This window comes from Pinus tabuliformis, chromosome Q (genome assembly GCF_031772625.1).
Source record: "Pinus tabuliformis cultivar Carrire ecotype Pingquan chromosome Q, CPIR1, whole genome shotgun sequence".
Lineage (NCBI taxonomy): Eukaryota > Viridiplantae > Streptophyta > Pinopsida > Pinales > Pinaceae > Pinus > Pinus tabuliformis.
Genome location: NC_142296.1, coordinates 361,738,744 through 361,763,466, shown reverse-complemented (window position 1 = coordinate 361,763,466; position 24,723 = coordinate 361,738,744). Strand labels below are relative to the sequence as shown.

The window sequence follows — 24,723 nt, the reverse complement described above, 5'->3', positions numbered from 1 at the left end:
AAGGACAAGTTCTTTGGGTGTAGATATGTATATCATGTCCATATAAGATTACAATGTAAACATCAGATGACATTTTACAGTTGGCACTGAGCTATTGGATTGCCTTAGACAAGGATATTAATCATCTCCTTAAAAACATTTTAAAGATATAGAATAGAAAAATATATAAATAACATAGACAAATAATAATAGGAAATATATTTTACTATAACACAGTAAAATGTTACAACAACTAAAATCCATATTAAAAAACATTAATAGATGGTTCATATAAGTAACCCAAGCACAAATTTTAACAATTTTGAAAAGGATATTAAATTGTTGTAGCAAGCTAGATATGTTGAGTGACATGCTAAGTGGTGAACATAGTACAAACGTAAATATGTTATTTCATGTTATTTATTCATAAGGTGAACAATATAATGGGAATTATGTGAAACAAATTCAAAGTTATTCTAAAGTGATATTTTAGAGTACAATATATAAACTAGGAAGGTCACAAAAAAAATTAAGTTACCATTTCCACCATTATTGATGCATCCAAGTTTATAGATCTCATATGCAACACTGTAGAATTTAAAATATAGGTAACTAACACGAAACAATAGATCTAGGACTTTATCTAGATGTTGTATACACACAAGATTCATAGTCTGCAAGCAATGAAAGTTCAAACACATAGAAACTCAGATAGTTATTAGTTCCAAGTTGTGGAGGTGTATTCCAATTATGAAGACATCTTATATTAAAATATTATGTAGGAATCAAATAAAATATAAGAAAAACCAATGAAAAATTACTTGGATTTATGGTGGTTATATTGTCCATTCCACCAAAATTACAAGCCATAGATGAGGCTCCATTCTTCTGGTAATAAATATTAAAGGCATATGAAGCATGGGAAGCAAGATTATCTGGTTCATAACAAGGTTGGATTAGTTGAAAAGGGGAACAATCCACATTCCCATATCCACACGACTAATCCAAATTCTTCTGCAAGTCAGATTCTTTGGCTAATGGAGAAACTACACACAAAGAGGTTCCATCAACAACCTTTAATCCCCCCCTAGTAGAGACATAGGGAAACCCAATGCCACTTATATCGACATTATAAACCTTGGTCTCATCAGGATAGAAGAGACCCCAATTTTTTTCTAACTCCAATCTAGGATTTTAATTCTTGTTAAAGAGGGAAAAAATGTATGTATCAATCTCCTGACCAAGCCTCAAAGGAGTTATAGTGTTGTTTATCACGTGTCTGACTGGATTTCCATTATAATTTGCAACGTTTTAAGGAGTTTCTACGGGCTCTTTAAGGCCTCCCTTGTAGGCATTACACATCAATTTGTCAGTCTTATGCAAATGAGACCAAATGCAGGTATTACATGAATTGATGAACTATGATTATAAGTCCCCTTGAAAGATGGAATAAATACCTTTCAATGGTGTATAAGAATCCTAGATTAAATATCTAAAAAACCCTAATTTTGAAGGACATCGTCAGAACTCAGTTTACAAGCTACGATGATGCATGATTTCATAGTATATATAGAGCGATGCCATCATGATTTAGCCTATTTTAAGGTTGTGATGATCTTATTACTGAGGTAAAAGAATAAAATGTAAACAAAGCTTCCTTTTCTAGAAGCCTTGTGGTTAGTATCTAATCCAGATTTGTTGAGATTGAGCTTGAGCTCCCCATATCCCAGACCTCCTTCCTCCTATAGTGGATCCATCCCACTCATTATGGATCTCTCTCCTCGATTCATGGATATCTCAAATTCCACTCCCTTGTATAAGTACAATGCCTTCAAAGAGAGTTGGGTTGCCATTTCAAACCTATGAACTAATCTACATGCTACTCAAATTTCCATTGGAGTTCTTTCCATTTCAAAGGATTGGGTTTATGATCATTGCAAGGAGACTCCAACATCAAGGCACTTGGTTGTAAATCTCCTTCTCTTTATCATTAATACAAATATTTGTTTCTTTCCCATATGCATGTGTTATAATATTTATTGTAAGCCTCCTTGATCTCTTACATGGTTTATGATTGAATATTTGATATATGTTATGCTTTGATCTCTTGTTTGGTTTTGTATTTGCAAGTATCCTCTTGGAACATCGAGGGAGAAAGGTTGGAAGCTACAAAGGACAACAATAAGGGTCATCAATGGGTATTTAGTGAAATGGTATGAGTCTTTTCATCCTCTTATATCTGTGATTCAGTCATAAACTAGGGAATGTTTGCATTTATTTGTCTATTTGTTTCTAGGCTTGGTTTCCAAGCCTAGGGAGATCTTGTTCTATCCATAGAATGAGATTTTTCTGCCTAACAAATTGGCGACCATACTGGGGAGCGAGATGCTCTTCAGTTTCCTATGCTTTTGAAAAATTTGAGTTGCGTTTTGAGTCTTTTGGTCAACCTTCATTAATTTTGGAATTCTAGAACTGTTTGATCTTTATATATATATATATATATATATATATATATATATATATATATATATATATATATATATATATATATATATATATATATATATATATATATATATATATATATTATTTTATTTATTTATTTAATTTAATTAATTAATTAATTATATTTTATTTTTATTTTTATTTATTTATTTTATTATATATATATATATATATATATTATTATTATTATCTTTTTTTTTTTTTTGGTTTCTTGCGCATATCACGAGTTGCATTGAGTAACAGTGGGCTGACATCACACTTTTTACCTTAACAACTGCGACCATCACTTTGACGTCCGCTGTTGATCCGTGATGATCTTTGGAAAATTGAAATTTCTCTGTCTTTTTCTCTACTTGAACCTCAATCAAAGGTGTGGTTTGGTTCTTGAAATGATTTTCAGTGTCTTGTAAATGAAATTGTTTGCTTTAATTTTATTTGGTGGCTTCATGTGGAATTTTGCATTGTTAAACTCTTTTGGTTTGGTTACTTAGTTGACCTTTTTTTTTCCAAGGAAAAAAACCGAGCTTTTCTATTATAAAAAATAAAAGAGCTACAAACCGATGAGTTAACATCCAGCAGTTTGGAAAAAACTGCCTGAAACCGGGGAGGTAGAGAGACCTCACCCAAGCTGTCATCAAGGATGACTGAAATATCCAAATGATACAAAATACACCAAGTTCGATAAGTAAACTCGGCCTGTAACGCAGCCGCCCCAAAAAATATCAGAGACAGTCACAGTCCCACCGGGCCTCCATACAGGAAAACGACCCACGACATATAACAGTATGAAAATCATAGAGTTTTATCCGAGTTACTCCAATACAGGAGCTGATTAAATAATAAAGTTTTAAAGATCAAAATCAGAACCGCCAAAAAACATGTTTAAGACAATTGTTTCTGGCTCCTTCCCAACTTGCAGCAAAAAACATTATGCATATGGGGCCAAATCCGTCTCACGGATCTGGTCCTGGACCTGTTCCTTTATCCTCCACGTACCCATAGCCTGTTGTAGACCAGTCTTAGAATATTCGTCTGCTTCAACATTTCTGTCCCTGTATATGTGTGCAAGAGAGAAAACAGTGAAAGATGATTTTAGATTTTGTATTTCTTCAAGCAAAGGCATTAATAAATAATTTCTGCATCTAAATTTCCCATTGACCCAATTCACAACATTTGATGAATCTCCAAAAATCTGAACTGTGAGGATTTGTCTATGGATAAGCCAACAGAGGAGCAGTTTTAAGGCGGATAGTTCGGCAAAATTGTTTGTGCCCGTCCCTAACCCCACTGAGGCTTTTAGAGAGTGTGAATTGCTAAGATGAATAATAATTCCTGCCCCAGTAATATTATTTTGTGCTGCCCCGTCGAAAAAAGCCCAAGGGATGCCATCTTTGATCTGAATTTCTGCCCTCTGGGGTGTGCCTGAAGGGGTCTCAGGTTCAGGAATGCTGGATAAGATAGCTGAGCTCTGAATAGCTATTGCTTCCGCTGGGAATGTTTTTTCATTGAAAATGCTGCGGTTTCTGGCTAACCATATGCCCCAACAGAGAATAGGAGGAAGATTCCTCAGATTCTTCTCAGGGTGATTGGTCCACCAACCCTCCCAAGCCGCATTTAGATCAACCCCTTCCCATCTGGCGTTGATCTGAAGTAGCCTTTTCGTTGCCTCCCATACTTGGATTGTGAATGAGCATTCCACGAATAGATGATTAATGGATTCTGAGGCTACTTTGCATAGAGCACATCGGCTCGGTCCCTCCTTATAGCGAGCTATCAGTACATCCCACGTAGGTATTTTCCTTTTGAGGGCACACCATAGGAAAAGTCTGGCTTTTTTGGGGCATTTCAGCTTGAAAAGGGGTTTTGCCCACCAGATAGGGGGATCCCAGCCCTTTCTGTTCATCAGGAAATTATAGCCAGCCTTTGGGGAATATAAGCCCGTCTCCGCATGTGCCCAAACAAGTGTATCTGGACGGTCCTTTATTCTGACACTAGAACGCTTGAGTTCGTGGATGAAACTCTGCCATTCATTTCTCCAAACGTTATCAATACCGAGCTCCTCTACCGATTTCCATTCCTGACCCCAAATGGACTGCAGCGCCATATTTGTTATCTGGCTTAAACTGTGAATCCCTCTTGAATCTAAATGTGCAAGGAGACCTGGGGGGAGAGCATATAGATCGCTGCAACCAACCCACGGATCCCTGCCTATCCGAATGCTTTCTCCATTTCCCACTTGCCAAGCAAGGCCTTGTTCAATTATGGGGAAAGCCTCTGTAGTAGCCTTCCATACTACTGAGCAGTTTCTTCCTTTTTTATTTGGGCTTCGGATCCAATCCTCAAGAGGAACTGGATCAATATACTTCCTTTTTATCACTCTGGTCCACAAGTTTTCTGCTTCAATAATTCTCCATCCTGATTTTGCTGCTAGGGACTGACTAAAATCGACGAGATGTTTGATGCCCCATCCCCCCCAGTCCTTTGGTCTGGCTATCTTGTCCCAAGCTACCCACGGAAGGACAGAGTCTTGTTTTGCACCCGACCACAGGAATCTGCTACAAATTTGCTTAATTTTATGAAGAACACCTTTTGGGATCCAGGTCAGGGCAGCCCAAAATACCGGGATGGCCTGAAGGACGGAGTTTATCAGGGTTAATCTGCCAGCCCTTGATAACCATTTGAAGCTCCAATGAGATATCCTTTGTTCAATTTTTGCCACCAGCCAGTTCCAATCCTGCTTCCTATATGAAGAGGGTTTTAGCCAGAACCCCAGGTACTTGAAGGGCTGATCCAAACTGCATGTTTCAAAGGGCAAGTAAGAAGTGATCAGGATCTCCTCCTGTCTGGAGAAAGCTTCCATAATAAGCTGCGACTTCCTGGAATTTATTTGCAACCCTGTAGCTTTCAAAAATATGTCAAGAATGTCTTTGAGCACTTTTAGTTCAAACCTATTTCCATTTGTAAATAACAGGATATCATCAACAAACAGGAGGTGAGTAATGTAAAGATTTATAGCTACTTCCAAACCTGTTATCAAACCTGCTCTCTTTGCTTTTGAAATTAGTCGGCTGAGGCCTTCAGCAGCCAGAAGAAATAAGAGAGGAGAGAGAGGGCATCCTTGTCTCAGGCCTCGCTGGCTTTTGAAAAATTGAGAGGCGGCCCCATTTATCAGAACAGCAAAACTTACATCTGAAATACACCCCATTATCCATTTTATGAATTCCACCTTAAAGCCGAGATGTGTCAAAAGAAGCCTGAGGTATGACCAATTAATACGGTCGTAAGCTTTGGATAGATCTAATTTCAACACTGCTCCTTTCTTTTTAGCTTGTCTAATACTATGGATGGTTTCCTGTGCCACCCCAATGGCCTCATGAATTTGTCGACCATCCAGGAACCCAAATTGCTCATTTGAAATGCAAACAGAAAGAATGGGCTTCAAACGCACCGCTATGACTTTTGCTATGATCTTGTAAATAGTATTGCATAAAGATATAGGTCTGAAGTCCTCAAAGGATCCCGGATCCTCCTTTTTCGGGATGAGCGCTATGAAGGTTGCATTGAAAGGCCCATAGATTTCTCCTTTCTTCCTTGACTCCTCCACCACATCTGTCAATTCATCGCCAATCTGCTCAAAGAAGTGGAGGAACAAATCTATAGTCCAGCCGTCCGGGCCTGGACTTTTATCTTTTGGCATTGATTTTATGACGTGTTCCACCTCCTCCTTAGTCACTTCTCTGAATAGGTTTTCTGCCTCCTCCTCCTCCACAAAACGTGGGAAAGCTTGTGCAGTACGAATGATTTCAGCTATTGATATCCCTCCTGGATCGGCAAAGAGAGATTGAAAATGGCTCTTCCCCAGGCTTGAGACTGCCTCGAAAGAGGAGTGTTCCCTTCCTTCTGCATCCTTCAGCTTCCATATTGTATTGGCATTTTTCCTTCCCTTTGCATAATTGTGAAAGAATTTTGTGTTCTCGTCCCCGGCTTTCAACCAAATTGCCCGACTTTTTAACCTCCATTCCTCTTCTCTGTCAAGAAGGATCTTTGCTCTTCTTTTTTCTAGCTCCAAAATTCTTTCCTTCGACTCCTGAGTTATATATGCATTAGCATCAGGGTCTTCTAAAGCGCTTAGGGCTTCATCGATGCTAGCCATTTCCTCATATTGCTTCCTCCTTCTCTCCGCGGCCCATTCAATGGTTTCCTTCTTTAGCCTTTTTAGATTCTCCATGAAATGGGCTCCTTTGTTTTCCGGACTGGAAGTGCCCGGGTGTCTCCAAGTATTTCTGAACAGCTGGATGTAAGACTCCTCCTGGAGCCAGGAAGAGTTGAACTTGAAAGGAGAAGCCGGTTTGGGAGGGGACTTGGAGAATTCTAGAAATATAGGAAAATGATCAGAGTTTCCCCCTTCCCCCACCCATTGTCTGAAGAGGGGAATGTGGGAGGCCAGCGAGGCGTTTATGAGGAAACGATCCAGTCTTTTTGCAACTCTCTCCTCCCCAGTTCTTCTATTTCTCCAAGTTGGTTTTGCCTTAATTATGTTGACATCTAACAGATTGTGGCTCTGAAGTGTTGATAAGAAGAAATCAGCCAGAGGGTCTTCTCTTGCATTTGGACCCCATGCTTCAGCAGCCCCCAAGGAAAAATTTAGATCTCCTCCAATTAAAAGGTTTTTGTTTTGGAGCAGGTCTTTCGAGAGAAGATCATTCCAATAGGATACCCGGCCTTGACAAGGGCCATACACATTGATGACCAGAAACGACTGCTCAAAATCCGGGGACTGAATCTCCAGTCCAAGTGCATGGGAAAAGCCCCAAGAATTTTGCATTTTTAACCTTCCCTTCTTGAAGCCGATTGCAAGACCACCTGAATGTCCGGAGGCATCCAGAGCAGTGAAAACCCAACCCGGAAACAGTGAGCCAAGGGAGGCTTCAACATCAGAGCTGTTTCCCAAAGTTTCCTGTAGAAAAACCAAATCTGGGTTGTGTCGAGTAATTAAATCCTTCAACGCTAGTTTTTTGGGTTTACTAGCCAACCCCCTACAATTCCAAGATAGGCAGATCATTTAACAACCATCTCAGGGGGTTTTGCTGCTCTAAGCGCCCCAGGGATTGACATTTGTTTACCATCCTCAACATCAAATTTTGCCTTAACTTGTGCTTTAGAAAAAAGGGATTTTCTTCCTCTGTTTTTTTTTTTAAGACTTTTCGACGACTCAGGACAGAGGCCTCCTACTGAGTCTAAAACAGGATGATGACCAGCCGGTCTTTTGCCATGAGACCTTAGATTGTAATGGCGAACAGGGGATGTAATAATAGGGATCTGTACCGGATTGGAAGGGGCCTCACAGTTCAGATTTAGGGAGGGAAGGGCATCCGAGAGAGATTCAATATTTTGAATGGGGTCTTCATGATTTATTTGCATATTACAATCTGGAGGCATTACATCTTTTACAGATTCAGAAAGAGAAGAGAGTGTTTGAGTAGAAGTCTGCATACCAGGTGGAACGTCCGCAGAGGGGATGGCTGAACCGTCCGGAGATGGTTCCTTTGGAGACTGGACATTTTTGTTGCGCAGGGGGGTCTCTTCCTCCCGATGTTTGTCCTCTTGTGCCGGGGCCTCCTGATTTGCTCTCTGATGGTCTGCTTCCAGTACTATATCCTCCATCGGCTCCACAATTTTTCTCCGTATGCCTTCCTTATCCTCTTCTCTGCTTTTGAGCTTTCTTCTCCTCTTCCCCGTGGGGCAATCCCTTGCCAGGTGACCATATTCTTGGCACCGAAAGCACCTAAAGGGAAAGAGTTCGTAATCTAACTTCTGTTCATATACAAACTCCTTATATTGTAATGAGACGGTTTTTGCAAGTCCTTCCAATGGATTTAACCTGACGAGAATCCTCGCCACCGCTCTTTCATAAGTTTGCAAGAATGATCTATCTGCGTCCAGGTAAGTTCCTAAGTGGTCTCCAATGGACTTAAAGACTGAGTCGACCCATAGATAAGGAGGTAAATTAGGAGCTCTTACCCAGACGGGTTGGTTTGTAACCTTCTCCTTTGATGCGTCAAACATGGGCGACCAACGTTTGAAGAAGACAGGACGATCTCCGAAGGCCCAGATACGCTCCTCGACCCATTCCATAGCCTTTTTGCAGTCGAATTTCACCATAAACCAACCATTCATCAGAGTAGCAGTCGAGAAGTTGCTCGCTGGAGAATGAGACCACTGGCTCGCGGCCCACTGCTTTAGAAAATTGCCAGAAATATATCTGCCCCTCACTCTGCCCACTAGAGTGCTCTCCGCCACTTCCAGCGCCTCCTCGGCCTGAACGTCCATGCCTAAGACCAAGTTTGTGACCTTTTTGGATTTCCAGGATTTTGCTTTCTTCCGTTTTTCCCCTACCTTCGCTGCCTCTCTAGATGTGACTCGTTCTTCTGAGGTAGAGTTTGGTGCTCTTGCATCCCCGAAAAATCCGCATCCATCTTTCTCAGCTCGCAGGTCCTGCTCACTTAGGGTTTCGACCAAACCCTCCACTGGGCTCCCGGCTTCATTTGAATACAGATTAATTCCTTCAGGTACCTTCCCCAAATCTGGATGGGTGTCCGAAACCCTCGGAGGGTTAGTAACCCCGATGCCGGCCGAACCCTCTACTTCCTTTGACTGCAGCGATTCGCATGGAAACAAGGTTCTTTGAACCGCCGACTGATTGCTTCCTTCTCCCAGCTCTTTCCCTGCGCTCTGCACTCCTCCAACCGTCCTCCATACCCCTTTTAAAGTTGGAAAGTTTATAATATCCTCCAAACCTCCCGACGACGAGAAATTTTTTGACGGGGAAAGCAACTTATGGCTGTGTACTTCGTCGATCTTGTTTTTGGGCAGTCCAGGCCATGCATGAAGGTTTGTCGGCTCCCAGCTCCTTCCTCCGCCCCTGTTTGCTTCTATCGTGCCTCTGCTTCCAATCCCACCTAGGGGCTCCAAGCTTTCATCCAACAATCCTGTTGCCGCGTTTGAATGCCAAATGCCTCCTCCCGTGAGCAGAGCGTTCGCCGAGCTGCCCAAGTGACCAAAATGAAGTTCTATGTTTTCCGTTGAAGCCTCCTTTCCCCAGATGGAGAGAATGTCTGCCGGGGTAGGGTCCAGATCCACCGACTCTCTAGGGTTTACCATAGTAAAAAACGGTCCCGTTTACCTTAATGATCTTCTCAACCGTCACCGGATGTGCACAGCGAATAGCTCCTGTTCTTTGAAACCTCCGAAAGCACAGGTAATGGAAACATTGCCGGAGAGGTTTCACCATATTGGGTCACCTTTTACGGAATAGTTCAAAATCCCGTTCCACGAGAAACCCCAACACCGTTTGCAGGTTCCAGCTGGCGGCTTGCACGACTGTCCTTCTCCCGCAGCTTAGTTGACTCTGCCAGCTACAGCTCAAGGCCTGTACTGCTACTGCCATGTCTGCGACACCTGCGTCACCTAGACCTAGGGCCTAGGGTTTCCAGGTCGAACCCTATGCCTTCCATCAAATCTACAAGCACTTCGACTGCAGGTCTGCGCAGAAGTTATAGTGTATGTAACGTGAAAACTCAATGTAATATAGGTTACTTAGTTGACCTATTGAAGGAAAGAGTCACTATAGTGAATGATCAGGTCTATTGCATATTTCTTTCTCCACAATAATTATTTTCAGAATCATTTTACTTATGTTTTTGGAAAGATTTATTACATTATATGAAAATTTTGTTTTCACAAAATGAAGAAAATCATGCTTGCATTGAAATGATATTGATTACATCATTTTGAAAATTCATGCATATTAAGAGTTTCTTATGTTTCTTCTTAAGAATTGATTTTTGTGTTACAAAAAGTCTAGGGTTTATTTTGAAAAGGTGCTTTTCAATCAGTTAGTTTATTGGTGAAATGAAATTTGTTGAAGATAGGATTTTTGCATTGTTGAAAAGTGAATGAAGCCTTCTCTTTTTCGTAAATAAGATTCATCAAATAAAAAAGGTTATAATTTCATGTTAGTTGCAACAATTGGAATTGAGTTATTATACCAGTTGATATCATACACACTTATTACCTTTAATGAAAAGTGAGACATTAAAATCAATTAAAACATTTAAAGGCAACAATTAATCAACATTAACCATATTTAGTGTGGATCTAGGCTGGAAGAGATGCTCCAACATCTATAGAGATAGGAGCTATCATTATTTGTCAGTGTTACATTCTGCGAGTGATTGGTATTCCACGTACAGTAGAGTATATAAGGTATTTATTCTATAGAAGGCGCTCCATGTATGACGAGTATATCTTTTTTTTGCTAAAGCAAGAGACGTTCCTTCAAATTCATTAAACCAAAAATATTTGACATAGTGTACAACTGTATATCAGGCACTGTGGACCCCGCAAAAGGGAGTGCTTACCGCTTAAGGCCAGATTCCCAACCCAACAAAAGTTATCACTTAACCCTTTAGAAAACCTAAATCCCGCTAATTACCCCGCCATCAAACACCAGACTTGCCTCTTAATCGTGACCGTTCAATCCATGTGCTCAATCCGACGACAGAGGAGGATTTCGCACCGAGAAGCTGCACACTGAATAACGCCCCGACCCCACCAAACTACATGATCATTTCTGATCGTTGATTTGCTCCGCGGAATCCAACGGATGAGATCAATATTGCACGGTGCATTTGCACCGAACTTTAGCGTGCGATGAGGGCAGTTTACCGCACCATCCCTCAGCCACGTGTCAGAAGTTGTATGGAATCGCTTTCGTTTCACAAAAGCCACTTTTTGTTTGAGAGTAGTGCGATCACCTTCAAACTGATCAAGAGGCGGTTTTCCCTCCCGAAAGGTGAAACCATGGGTAAAATGGCTGCCAGAAAAATCCTGAACCCCGTCCTTCTCCTCCTTATCGCTACTTCTTAACCCGAAACCGTGGTTTGTGCTGATCTTTCCCTCTGGAATACTGAGCAATCCGTCCAACTCCTCCTTATCACTACTACTGAGTCCGAAACCTATATTTGTGTTGATATTTCCAGAACAGAGCCATCGGCCTAACCTATATCAGTGATTTTTGAAGTTGATATTATCAGTGCTGCTAAAGCCGACCATGATCTGCCTTCCACCTACGACCTATTTGACCAAAATTAGAGAATCCAACTGAGAATTGGTCATTGAGACCTTTCCTTTTTAGCTTTATCCTGAAACACTTCTTTATCCTCTTTCGCCTGGTTATAACAAAGAATTTTTAGGTTGCCTTGAGGCATTACTTGCCACCGTGTTGAAACTCTGCATTCCTTGCAGCTCACACCTTGGTTGGCCAAGATGTCCGCCAGTTTGTTAGCCTTTCTGCGCACATGGTTGAATCTAATTGAGTTTAGTCCCTAAAGGTGACCCTGAATTCTCTGGAATACCCAGATTAACTTCCAGTGTTGTGAGACTTTCTCCGGCCATGTTCTGCAACTAATTCTTTACCGAGTTAACGACTAACTCAAAGTCGACTTCTATAATCACATTTCGGTAGTTCTATTGCTTTAGAAAATCTAAGCATTTCTCCATCGCCATTAATTCCGCCATGTTGTTGGTGACTCTCCCTAAATGACAATGGAAGAGGAAGAGGATGCTACCTGCTTCATCCCGAAGAACCCCGCCAAAGCCCGCAATTCCCGGGTTACCTTTTGAAGCTCCATCTATGTTATATTTCAAAAAACCTTTCGGAGGAGGATGCCAGAACTCCTTTTCAATTTCCATTTTGCTTGCTTTTCTATCCAGGCCTTGTGGGATGATCCCTTGCATACCTAACTGCCTGAGAGTTCTCAAATCGGCCTCTGAGGGAGGATTTTTGGGGAGATTCCTTACTGAAGAGCTGACTGTCTCCTTAAGCTGTTTTAAGATCTGATCAAACAGGTGAAGAGCAGGATTCTTTTCATTTTTGAAGATTCTCTTATTCCTTTCTTTCCAAATATTCCAAATAATAAAGCTTGGCATAAGAGCCCAAGCAGAGTTGAGAACTTCATTATCCAAAAAATTTCTTCTCCATCTGCTTAGGGTGTTAGTAATACTCTCTTTGTCCCTGTCGGACTGTTGGAAAATGGTGGCAAATGAATCCCATAACCTGGATGTGAAAATACAGCTATTGAGAAGATGTTCCATTGTTTCCTCTTGGGCTTCACAGAGTTGGCATCTGGAAGGCCCCAGCATACCCCTCTTTCTAATGTTGTCCCAAGTCAAGATTTTCTTGTGATGAACCAGCCACATGAAGAGTTTGATCTTCATCCAACCTTGATGTCTCCATAGGTTCTGCCAGATCCTGTTCGGAGCCTAGGAATCCAGCTCAAGGAGAATACCTTTTGCTTCCTTAATATTAAAGATGCCTTCGTTGTTGTATCCCCATCTTAGTTGGTCCTGCCCTCCCGATACCAAAATCATCCTTTGTTCCAATATTTTCTCAAGAGCCTCTGCTTTTGTTTTCAACGTTCTATTATTCCTGCAATCTATATTTTTCCATGTCCCCCATTTTCTTGTATTGTGAGTATAATCCAATTTTTTTTTTACTCTTGTCAATCCTTGGGTATCAGTGTCACGCTTAAGGTCCAAAAAATCCTCTTGTAACAATATTGGTTCTTGTTGACATTTATCCTCCCATAATAGAGCTAGATCTCCCTCTCTGATTTCCCAAAAGCTGTTTCTTTGTACTAAACCTTTGTTCTCCTAGGCTTTGTTCCAGATGGCAGAGCCCTTTATATTTCCAGACATCCTTATGAGATCAGTGTATTGCCAAGAGCTAGCATATTTTTCTTTCCAGATGCTTGCCCATTGAGCCTTTGGATCTTTAACCCAACGCCACCAGAGTTTGGCCCCTAAAACATTGCTTAGAATCTCCTGGTCATCCAAGCCTAGGCCCCCTTGATTCTTGGGTTTACAGATCTTTTCCCATGAGACCAAGGCCCATTTCTTCCTTGTCTCCTCCCTGCCCTAGAGAAAGTTTCTTTGGATGTTTCTGAATTGCTGCAAGACTCCTTTTGGGGCAGGGAGTGCTGATAGCATGAAAATTGGAATTGATTGGAGCACTGCCTTTGTCAGCACCAGTCTACCAGCCAGATTTAAAGATCTGCTCATCCATTTTCTGACTTTATCCTGCATTTTGTTGATCAACGGTTCCCAAATGCTCTTGTGCAAAGGTTTTGCAGTTAGAGGAACTCCCAAATACTTTGAAGGGAGGGAATCCCTTTGAAAGCCTAGAATTCTGGAGATATTTCTCTGAATAGCAATGTTGGTATTAAAGAAAAATATTTTGGATTTGGAGAGATTAGCTTCCATACCTGAATCCATGGCAAAGTCATTCAGTATTTGTTTGTATGCTAGAGCCTCGTTGACTGTGGGGATTCCCTGTAACATGGTATCATCTACAAATTGTTGATGAGTCAAAGCTTGTCCATTCTCCTTCAGTTGAAGACCCTAAATTTTGCCCATTACTCTGGCATGCTTGATAGACTGACCAAGACCTTCCATCATGAGTATGAAGAGAAAGGGAGAGAGCGGATCTCCCTACCTCAGACCTCTTGAAGGAAGAAAAATCTCAGAGGGAGAGCCATTAACCAGTATTGAAAAGCTGGAAGAGGTCACCAGGGCCATGACCCATCTTACCTAGTTGTGATCAAAACCAAACGCCATTAGCACTTTCCTGATGTAGGTCCAGTTCACATTGTCATAAGCTTTGGCTATGTCCAATTGAGCACCTTACTGAGTGAACCTCTTGCTAGTTAGTGAGTGAACCACTTCATGAGCTTGAATGATGTTATCCAATATTTGTCTGCCTTCAACATAACCTGATTGTTCCCCCGAAACTAGAGTAGGAAGCAGAGGTTTGAGTCTATTGGCCACTACCTTGGATATTATCTTGTATACCACGTTGCATAGAGCTATGGGTCTATACCTTTCTGGTGTTTGTGCATTGTCCTGTTTAGGGATCAGGGAGATGAAGGAGGTGTTGAGCACCTTCAAAATAGTTCTGTTCACCCTGGAATCCTCCACAACATTCAAAATATCCTCTTTTACAATATTCCAGCAAGCTTTAAAGAAATCCACATTGAAGCCATCTGGGCCTGGTGCTTTGCCATTCTGCATATCTTTGAGGACCTCACTAACCTCCTCTTCAGTCACTGGTCTGTTAAGATTGAAATTGTCCTCTCTAGACACCAGCTTAGGTATATGCTTGGTTAAGTCCTTGATGAAATGTTCTCTTTCTGAATTATTTTCCTGAGCTATTTCTCGGAAGTGTTGAACTAACACCACCTCTATATCCTCATGGGATTGTAGAAGCTATCCATCCTCATTTTTTATCGAAGAGATTCTGTTGTGAGCTCTGTTCACCATGGTGGATCTGTGAAAAAATCTAGTGTTACGCTCTCCTTCTTTTAGCCATTGGACTCTAGATTTTTGTCTCCAAAATATTTCCTCTTGTTTACACAAGTTCTCCCATTCTTGATGATGTTTCTCCACTAGATCATTTTTGTCTTTATCAAAACCTTCCTTGATCATAGCTTGGTTGAGTTCTTGCATTTTATTTTCCACCGATTTCTTTCCTACAAAAATATTGCCAAAATTCTTCTTATTCCAATCTTTGAGCCTCATCTTTATGTGCTTTAATCTTTTATGTAGAAGGAACATTCTAGTTCCCTGAATCTGTAGATCTTCTGCCCACCATTTTTCAATATTGCTGATGAATTTTGGGTGTGAAAGCCAAATATTCTCAAATCTGAAAGGTCTATTCCGGGGGTACCTATGCCCTGGATCTCCATTTGAACTGGCCAGTGATCTGAGCCTCCAAAGGGAAGAACACTCGCTATTATTTCCTTATCTATAAGTATAAGGTCCTCAGAGATAATGAATCTATCCAACTTGGAGGCTACATGAGACTCTCCTCCTCTCTTATTGTTCCATGTAAAGAGGCCATTGTTTGTTTCAATGTCCACTAGTTTCATATTATCTGTAAAGATTTGAAATGCTAAAGAGTCTTTACCTAGTGCTCTGGTTCCCCCTTTTTTTTTCCGAAAGTGATTTTATCATATTGAAGTCCCCTCCCATGATCCAGGGTATTCCTACATGTCTCTCCTTGAGATTTGCTAGGGAATCTGTAAGCCTGAGTTTCTCATCTATCCTTTGAGGGCCATACACATTCGTGACTAGATAGGTACCCCTATCCCCTATAGGCTGAATAACTACTGATAAATAATTCCTTGAAGCCTCAGCATCTATTATGTCAATTCTTTGAGGGTTCCAGAGAGTGAGAATGCCTCCTACTGTGTTCTCTACTTTAACTTCTAGAAACTCAAACCTACTAAGCCATTTACCATGTATTTGTCTTAACTTTTGAATGGAACATTTCATTTCCTGGATGAAAATTATATCCGGAGCTGCATGTTTCATTCTATTACTAAGCATTCTCTGTTTTCTTTTACTGCCTAGACCTCTAATATTCCAAGATATGAACTTCATAATTAAATATTTGTAAAGGAGTAGCTGGTAAGATCTTTCATCTTACCTGAATCTATCATGAGCTTTCCACATTCCATCAATAGCTCGTTCTGCTTTTTTCTGCCTCTTTTCTTTCTCGTGTTTCTAGGTGCTAATCTCAGAGTAGTTTTTATCATTTTCACACCTTCGTTACTTAGCCTATCCATGTTTTCCCCCCTTCGAACCATTTTCCTGAGTTTTCCATAAATACAACTGTTGTATTCTATTGAGCTCTTCTTGAGGTAACGATTCTACCCCATCAGTTGTTCCCTGAATTAAGAACCCTTCCAGATCTAGGTGTTCTCTTTCAAGAATCTCCTGTATCTCACATTCCTCCAGTTCCATCTCACTCTGGGTCATTTCCTGATCCATCTCCGATTCTGTATCACTCATCATAATCCCTTTTTGTTTATCATTTTCCTGTGTTTGATTTCTTTCTCCTTCTCCCCCATACTCCCTTCCTGTGCTTGATCTTCTGTTGTTCTTTCTTTGTCCTCTTCAAGAACTTGGAACTGGTTCTGACTAACTTGTTGTCCCTCATTTTGTTGTTGCTTTTGCCCTCTTTTGCCACCTTTTCCTCTATGTACCACCTTGTGAAAGCTGTCCGGGTCTTTCATTGTATTAGTTTTGCTTTTATTCTCTTCTTTACTGAGAGGGAAGTCTCTGAGAAGGTGCCCATGTTCATGACATCTACAACATCTGAACGGGATATGCTCGTAGTCCACCGTTTGTACCCATTCTTCATCAAAAACTTCCAATATTACCTCATCCGGAAGAGCTCCGGATAGATCCATCTCAACACATATCCTTGCAAAGGAAGTATATTTTCCCCTTCTAGTAGCTTCAGATGCTTTGACAAACCTACCTAATTTATTGCCTATGGCAGCTAACGATTCAAGTTCCTAGTAATCAAGAGGTATTGAATAGAGTCTTACCCACACCGGGACCGAAGTAAAAGTTTCTCGTTTGGGACAAAGTTCATCTTCCATTGCCGCATATAGAGACCTGCTGCTGCGTAGAAGTAGGGCCCTCCTTCAAACACTCTATCTTTATCCTCAATACTTGTGAACACCACGATGAAGAATCCCTTTGACCCAAGATGTAGATCAATGCTCCCTTTAGGTTTCCAATGGTATTTGATCCATGTTTGTAAAGATTTTTTGGTGGGCCATAATCCCATGAATTTGCTGATGATTGCGTAGGTTTGCATGTGATCCCTGTGTGCTTGTAGCGCAGGATCGTTTAAAACTACTCTGGGTGTAATTTCAGCTTTGGGTTTACAAGGTCCCTTTTGTTTTTTCTCTTTTGTTCCTTGTTTTTTGTCATCTTCCTCCTTGTCTTTAGTGCTATTATTCTCCTTCATTTTGGCGCCATCTATTTCCTCTTCCATGTTACTTCTTCCTTTTTCTACATATCCTCTGACTTTTTCTGGGGGATTTTATTGGCCATGGCCTCCTTATAGGAGGGAATGGAGCTCCCTCCTCTGCGTCCTTCCATGGATGAAATCCCTTGCAGCAATCTGAAACCCTAGCTATTCGCTCTTCGCTCCACCACTGACAAAATAAAAAAAAAATGTATGAGGAGTATATCAGAATGCTTCCCATTGTACAATTATGCATTAGACAACACTAACATAGACTGAGCTTCCACGCACTCTTGGGTATATCAGAAGGCCTCCTCTGGGCTGAAAACCTGCCATAGGTAACTAAGTTAGACACCTTTTTGTTTGAGATATACCGAACACAACATTCAAGGATACTTCCTATACATCACAATATATTGTAGTTGACAACAACTTGGTAACCTATGATACCCAGTAACCCGTTTATTTTTTAATGCTATTGTTTATCTTGATTGGTAAAATTGTAAAATTGATCACCATATATGAGTAACATATCTTCATTAAAATTGACTGTGGCAGATCCACCTCAACAAACTCGTATAATGCAGGGTTTACCCCCTAAGATTACACCTGAATCATCTAGTACAATGAGACTTCCAATTAGAAAATCTGAAGTAACAGATTATGAGACAATTCAAACACACATAGTAGGAACTGGAGTTATAGAAATTACAAAACTATGAGAAATTCAATCTGAACTTGAAGCAACTCAAACCTTAGAACCATAAGTGATTGAACCAAAGTATGAAACAATTGAGTCTGGAATTTTAAAACCTAATATACCTAAAGAGTGGTTCGCGAACTAGTAACTCCAGAAACTTGTGTTTCATCTTCACCTTGTCCAGTTTCTACTCCTCTACTGATTACCTCTCAAGAATTTGTAACTTTAGCTGTCAAAATAAATAATTCACCACATGATATTTTAAGTATTAAAGAATTTACTCAAGCACCTGCTACAATTGATCCTGCTCTTCTTTCAAAATACCTTATAGTAGGGGAACTCTAGGTTAACACACTTGTTTACCTTTCCTACTAAGGACAACCATGACAAAAGCCTCAACTATAAGACAATATCCATCCACTCGTGAAAGTGGAATTATTCAAGGAAATACGATTTCCATGTTTATAGGACCTTCAAAATCCTTTAGATATGGTGGACCCTCTCTATCTGCTGGGTATCATTAACTCAGCAAAACCTTATCAGGACATGTACTTGATCATTCTTCTTCTTAGATTTCCACTTGGTCTTTGGGAATCCCATTTGGTTTATTGTTGATTAATGTAGAATCTACCACCCAAACCATGAAATTTCCACAAATTCCCTTTCTTGAAGTGTAATTGGTATTTGACCAACAATTAAGTATGTTATTGGTTGGTGGAGGTATCCCTCAACAAATCCCAGCTGGATCTTACTTTCCAGTTGAGGGGAAACTGTCCTATGGATCATATTTTCCTCCATCTGGGCAACCTCTTGGAGGACCTTATCCTTAATTTATATGACCATCTATTGGTGGACCTTATACAACCCCTAGTCAAATACCTTAGGTAGGCCCGAGTCAACCTCTTGCAACTCAACCCTTGATCGGTGCCCCGTTTCTAGGAATGGGAGGTACTATTTGGAGCCCTGATTTTTGGTAGTGTACCACAACTACATTCTAGTCAAAGTATTCAGGATACTTGATGTAGGAGAATTCAACCCAAGAGAAACTCATTGTAATTAAGTAGACATAGGGGGTCATGTAATTTTAGGAAGTTGGATTCTTAAGTGATAAATTGATGTAATATTAGGTTTTTGAGTGCATAAAATAGAAATCAATTAGATAGTGAAAGGAAGTTGTAAATGCTCTCAAATAAATGAGAACATGAGTGGTGAATAAATGACAAGAAGTAGAAGTCAATCAGGACTCTTAAAACAGTTTCATGATTCGAGGGATGAGAGAGAGCTTTTAGGAATTAATTGAAGTAGAAGTGGACAAAGGATTTAGGAGTCGAACTAGGATTAGTTCAACAGAAATTTCTGGCATAAATGTAAGCCTACGGGCAGAGCTCAAGGAGAGTCCATTGTATCGAAGATTAGGCCTGTGAGAGATAGAGGTCTCATTCTATAATCATTGTTGATATTTGTTAATACAATAAACTCAATTTCAAGTTGGAATGCGTGTTTCGAGTGTTGAATTGTATGTGAATTCGTAGGTTCTGTAACAAGGGTTGCAGGTAGAGTTTTCCAGAACACGCAGAGGGAGAAAATGATACAAAGAATCATAATGGTTCATTGAATCCATTCGAAGGATCCAAGAGGACAGTGATCAAGGGAGCATACGAAGTTAATCTAGGAGGAAGAGTGCGCAGCGAAATAGCAGAGGACGAGAACCTTTGAAGAAAACTAAACCACAAAGGGAAATTGAAGAAATAGCATAAAAACGCAAGTGAAAGGAAGATCAGTGAAGTGAAGAAACGATGAACACAAACCCTTAGATATTATAGATCAACGGCCAGGATTCAATCATAGAGGAGATGGAGAAAGATTGCATTGACAAACTTTAACAAAGGAAGGCGGTTTTGTAATAGTGAAAGCGGATTTCGGGCGGCCTCAAAACGGTAAGCGTTATTGAGCACAGTGCCCAATTCCACTGAGTGTGTGCCACATGGTAGCGAGTAGAGTGGAGAAACTGCTTCATCGGGTAATTAAACCTCGTGGGTATTATCAACCCAAAGCCAAATGTGAACCATCGGATCTACAAAGTAAAGATCAACGACGAAGATTAAAAGGTAAGTTGTTTGATCAGGGATCGACGTATGGAAAGAGACTTGAGATAATACGAAGGGCCGATGGATGAGCGGACCCGATGCTACTTAGAGCTACGATATATAAACTTTGAAGTCTGCCTTATATGGTTCGGGCGGAAGTTTAATGTATTTCCTTTGTATTTGGTAAAGTGCTGTGGCCAAGTCTTTTTAGGCTTGAGGGTTGTTTAAAGCCCCGATAGGAGGTTTTAGCGGGGTGATTAGTTCCGATATAAAAGGAACTGTGGCTAAAAGGGCCTTAACCATGTATGGTTGAAGATTTGACTCCTTTGTAAGTCAAATACCTGGGACAAATGTATTTATGCATTTTTATGCTTACTGTGGGTATGTGTAGGGGTAACCCTGCATCATTAGTGGTATCAAAGCAGATTTGTAATCAGAGCAGGTTGTAATTGAAGTAATTGGGGTTAAAACATAACAAAAAAATTCTATGTGCAAGAATTAAAAGTAGAGTTATGTGTTAAGATGTTTATGCAGGCAAGGAAGGATCAAATTCTAATCTGATATAACAAGGCACGTAGAGGTGATGTGTAGTAGAACTTGCAAATGTAAGAGACAGAGGAAATCCATTCAAAGTATGGGTGGAATGGTGAAACAATATCATGCTAAGATCTTGAAGGTGAGGTAATATGTTATGTTCTGTTTTAAATTGAGAATGTGTGTTTTTACACTAATGCACAAGTGACAGCAAGAGAAGTTGTGAGAGGAGAACCAGATGTGTTCTTGAAGGCAGAGTAAGGAGAATACTCTGATGGAGAAGTGGTAGTGAACCTGAAGAATCCAACAAGAGATTGGATAGAGAGGACAGCTGAAGTGTTCTCAAGAGAGAGTGAGAGATTACAGAAGCCTAGAAGGAGCAAAGGTGTTGCTCAAGAGGAGGTTCCAGACAGAGGACCCGTGCTTACCAAAAGACTGAGTGAGGAGAGCTTAGTGAGGTAAGATTGCAGCCAGGAGGACTAACTGTAGCAGAGGCTTATTGCAGATGAGTGAGGAGCTCATGAAGAAAGAGGAGAATAAGATGATTACTGATTGTCATAGCAGAAGTTCAGAGAGAAGCCACAGTAGAAGAAAGATAAAGAAAGAGGATGCCAAGGCAAATGGCAAGAGGATGAGTCAAGAGGAAATTGACAAAGAGATTGTAGAGTTAAAAGAATAACTGGATGCATTAAGGAGGATACTAGAGGATACTGTTCTAAATCCTTCATATGATTTAGAAATTCTTCGATTGTCTCCTCTTTAATCTCCTCAATCCCTTGACTTGGTTGCTTGATATCTTTCCCCAACTGCATATGAGACCTGTCTATCTCATATTCTTACAGAACATAATTTAGATTCTGCTTGTCTTCTTCCTCCTTTATGACAATATCAACAAATTGTCCTTCACATGTTTCACCTGCAAACATACACAAATTGTCAGATTTAAAATCATCAGACCTTTTGGTCTCACTTGAAGTTTCAGTCTTCAAGTCTTCATCTTCCCTAAGAACTTCACCCTGTTCTTCTTCACAAATGGACACTTCCATTTTCATTTCCAACTCAGCTTCTTTGAGTTCTTCCATCAACCACCTTACTTGCCTCTGCTGTAGCCTTCTCTATAACTTATGCCACTTCACTGGCTTCTTCATCAAGACCCAACATAGTCTCTGGCTTTCCTCAAGTATTCTCCTTAATGCATCGAGTTGTTCTTTTAACTCTGCAATCTCCTTGTCAATTGTCTCTTGACTCATCCTCTTGCCATTTGCCTTGGCATCCTCTTTCTTCATCTTTCTTCTGCCATGGCTTCTCTCTGAACCTCTGCTATGACTATCAGTAGTCATCTTCCTCTCCTCTTTCTTCATGAGCTCCTCACTCATCTGCAACAAGCCTCTGCAACAACTAGTCCTCCTTGCTGCAATCTTACCTCACTAAGCTCTCCTCACTCAGTCTTTTGGTAAGCATGGGTCCTTTGTTTGGAACCTCCTCTTGAGCAACACCTTTGCTCCTTCTAGGCTTCTACAATCTTTCACTCTCTCTTGAGAACACTTCAGCTATCCTCTCCCTATCCAATCTCTTGTTGGATTCTTCAGGTTCACTGCCACTTTTCTTCATAGTGTTTTCCTTACTCTGTCTTCAAAAACACATCTGGTTCTCCTCTTATAGTTTCTCTTGCTTTCACTTGTGCATTAGTGTAAAAACACGCATTCTCATTAAAATAGAACATATTACTTCACTTTCAAGTTCTCAGTATGATCTTGTTTCACCATTCCACCTGTACCTTGAATGGATTTCCTTTGTCTCTTGCATCTGCAAATTCTGCTACACATCACCTCTGTGTGCCTTCCTTCTATCAGATTAGAATCTGATCCTTCCTTGCCTACATAAAAACCTTACACATAACTCTGATTTTAATTCTTTCACATAGAAATTCTCTGTTCTGTTTAACCCCAACGGTTTTAATTACAAACCTGCTCTGATACCACTATTGATCCAGGGTTACCCCCACACATACCCATAGTAAGCATAAACATGCATAAATACATCTATCCCAGGTATTTGACTCACAAAGGAGTCAAATATCCAAGCGTACATGGCTAAGGCCCTTTTAGCCACAGTTCCTTTTATATCAGAACCAATCACCCCACTTAAACCTCCTATCGGGAGTTAAATTAATCTTCAAGCCTTCATTTATCCATTTATTAAAGCCTTTCATTAGGTCCTTCCTATCAGAACTTTAAAACCCCTCATAACCTTAATTATCATTAATATAGGGACTTATTCCCCTTCTAAATCATTGTTACCTCTTAAACACATATATATAACCTTTTCCCTCTTTAACATTGGTTATATAATAGTTATTGCATAAAACCTTCCATCCGCGTTATTTTTCTTTATAAACCATTTACAAAGGAAAAACCCACAAAACATAACTTTTTCCTTTTCCCTCGGTCCTTGCTGGACTTCAAATATTTATATACCGCGTTCATATGTGGTCGGGTCTGCACTCCTGGTCCATCAGCATATCGCTACTCCATTAACCGTTGGCGCTTGACCTTTGCAATATGCGAATAGTGACTAAATCACAACCGTCGATCGTACAGTTGATCTGACGGTTGAAGCTAAATCACATATCAACGTATCCACTATCTGCCAGTTCTTCATCTCGGCCTAATGCGATAAGCGATCAAATTATGACCGTCAATCTAGACTTGATCCGACGGTAGGACTTCGCCCAATTAACAAAATAGAACGATGGACCTTCGCCGTTGATCTTCCTCCTTCAAATCTGACGGTTGCTATTTATTTCGGGCAGAAAACGAGCATGGGGTTTAATGACCTGATAAAGTGATTTACCCTCTCACCTTCGTTGCTACGTGGTGTGATATGTATGGGATCAGGCGTTCAACGCTCAATACCACTTATGGTTTCTTCGCCACCCGAAACACCAATTCGCTTATAAACCAACCTTTTAACTAGTTACTTCCCATGCTCTTCTATCACGTGATGACCGTTGATCTTTGAGATTTTTAGGTTCATATGCACCTATACTTCACTTCTCCGCTCTTCCTTTTTAATTAGAATTTACGCTAATTCTTCAACATTTTCTCTGTGGTTTAGGTTTTTCTTCAAGGTTTCGCTTTCCGCCTCTGCTGCTCAACTTCTCTGAGTTTAACTCCTCTACGAATTCTCACTTCGCTACTTCTCTCCATAGCTTCACTCTGTTTATTCAATTGGATTCTAAAACCCGTGATGATTCCTCTGAATCATTCTCTCTCTCTGCACGTTCTACAGAACTCTGTCTGCAACCCTATTACAGAACCTACGAATTCATATGTAATTCATTCATAAAATACTCATTTCACACATTTACACAACTAGGAATAAACCTCTATATACATAAGTATGAAAAAATGATTACATTCGAGACTCTGTGTCTCTCACATGCCTGTTCTTCAACTGTCAGTGGCCTCCTCCTCTTCACTCTGCCCGTAGGCTTACATTTATACCATAAAGGTTTTGTTGAAATAATTCTGGTTCAAATCCTAGATCTATTGAACTGACTCCTAAATGTCCTCTATGTCCACTTCTAACTTCATTTAATCCCTAATAACTCTCTCTAGTCCCTCGAATCATGAAACTACCTTTAAGGGTTATAATTGACTTCCAACTCTTTTGTCATTATTAACTACTCATGTTCTCTTTTATTCGAGAGCATTTACAAACATCCTCACACATCTAATTAATTCCTATCATACTCACTTAAAATCCTAAATATTACATTAACTTAACACTTAGGAAACCAATTTCCCTAAAACACATGACCCCCAATGTCTACTAAAATACAATGATTTTCCTTGGGTTGAATGCTCCTACATTAGATCTGATGCAGGAGCATTCAACCCAAGAGAAAATCATTGTGATTAAGTAGACATAGGGGGTCATGTATTTTAGGAAGTTAGATTCCTAAGTGATAAATTGATGTAATATTAGGTTTTTGAGTGCATAAAATAGAAATCAATTAGATAGTGAAAGGAGCT

The 24,723-nt window shown here is 40.3% G+C and overlaps 1 pseudogene; it reads right to left on the bottom strand.

The window, feature by feature from the left end:
• Nucleotides 1–618: 618 nt before the first annotated feature.
• LOC149219665 (glucan endo-1,3-beta-glucosidase 13-like) overlaps nucleotides 619–24,723 on the bottom strand; it is a 103,264-nt pseudogene continuing 79,159 nt past the window's right edge.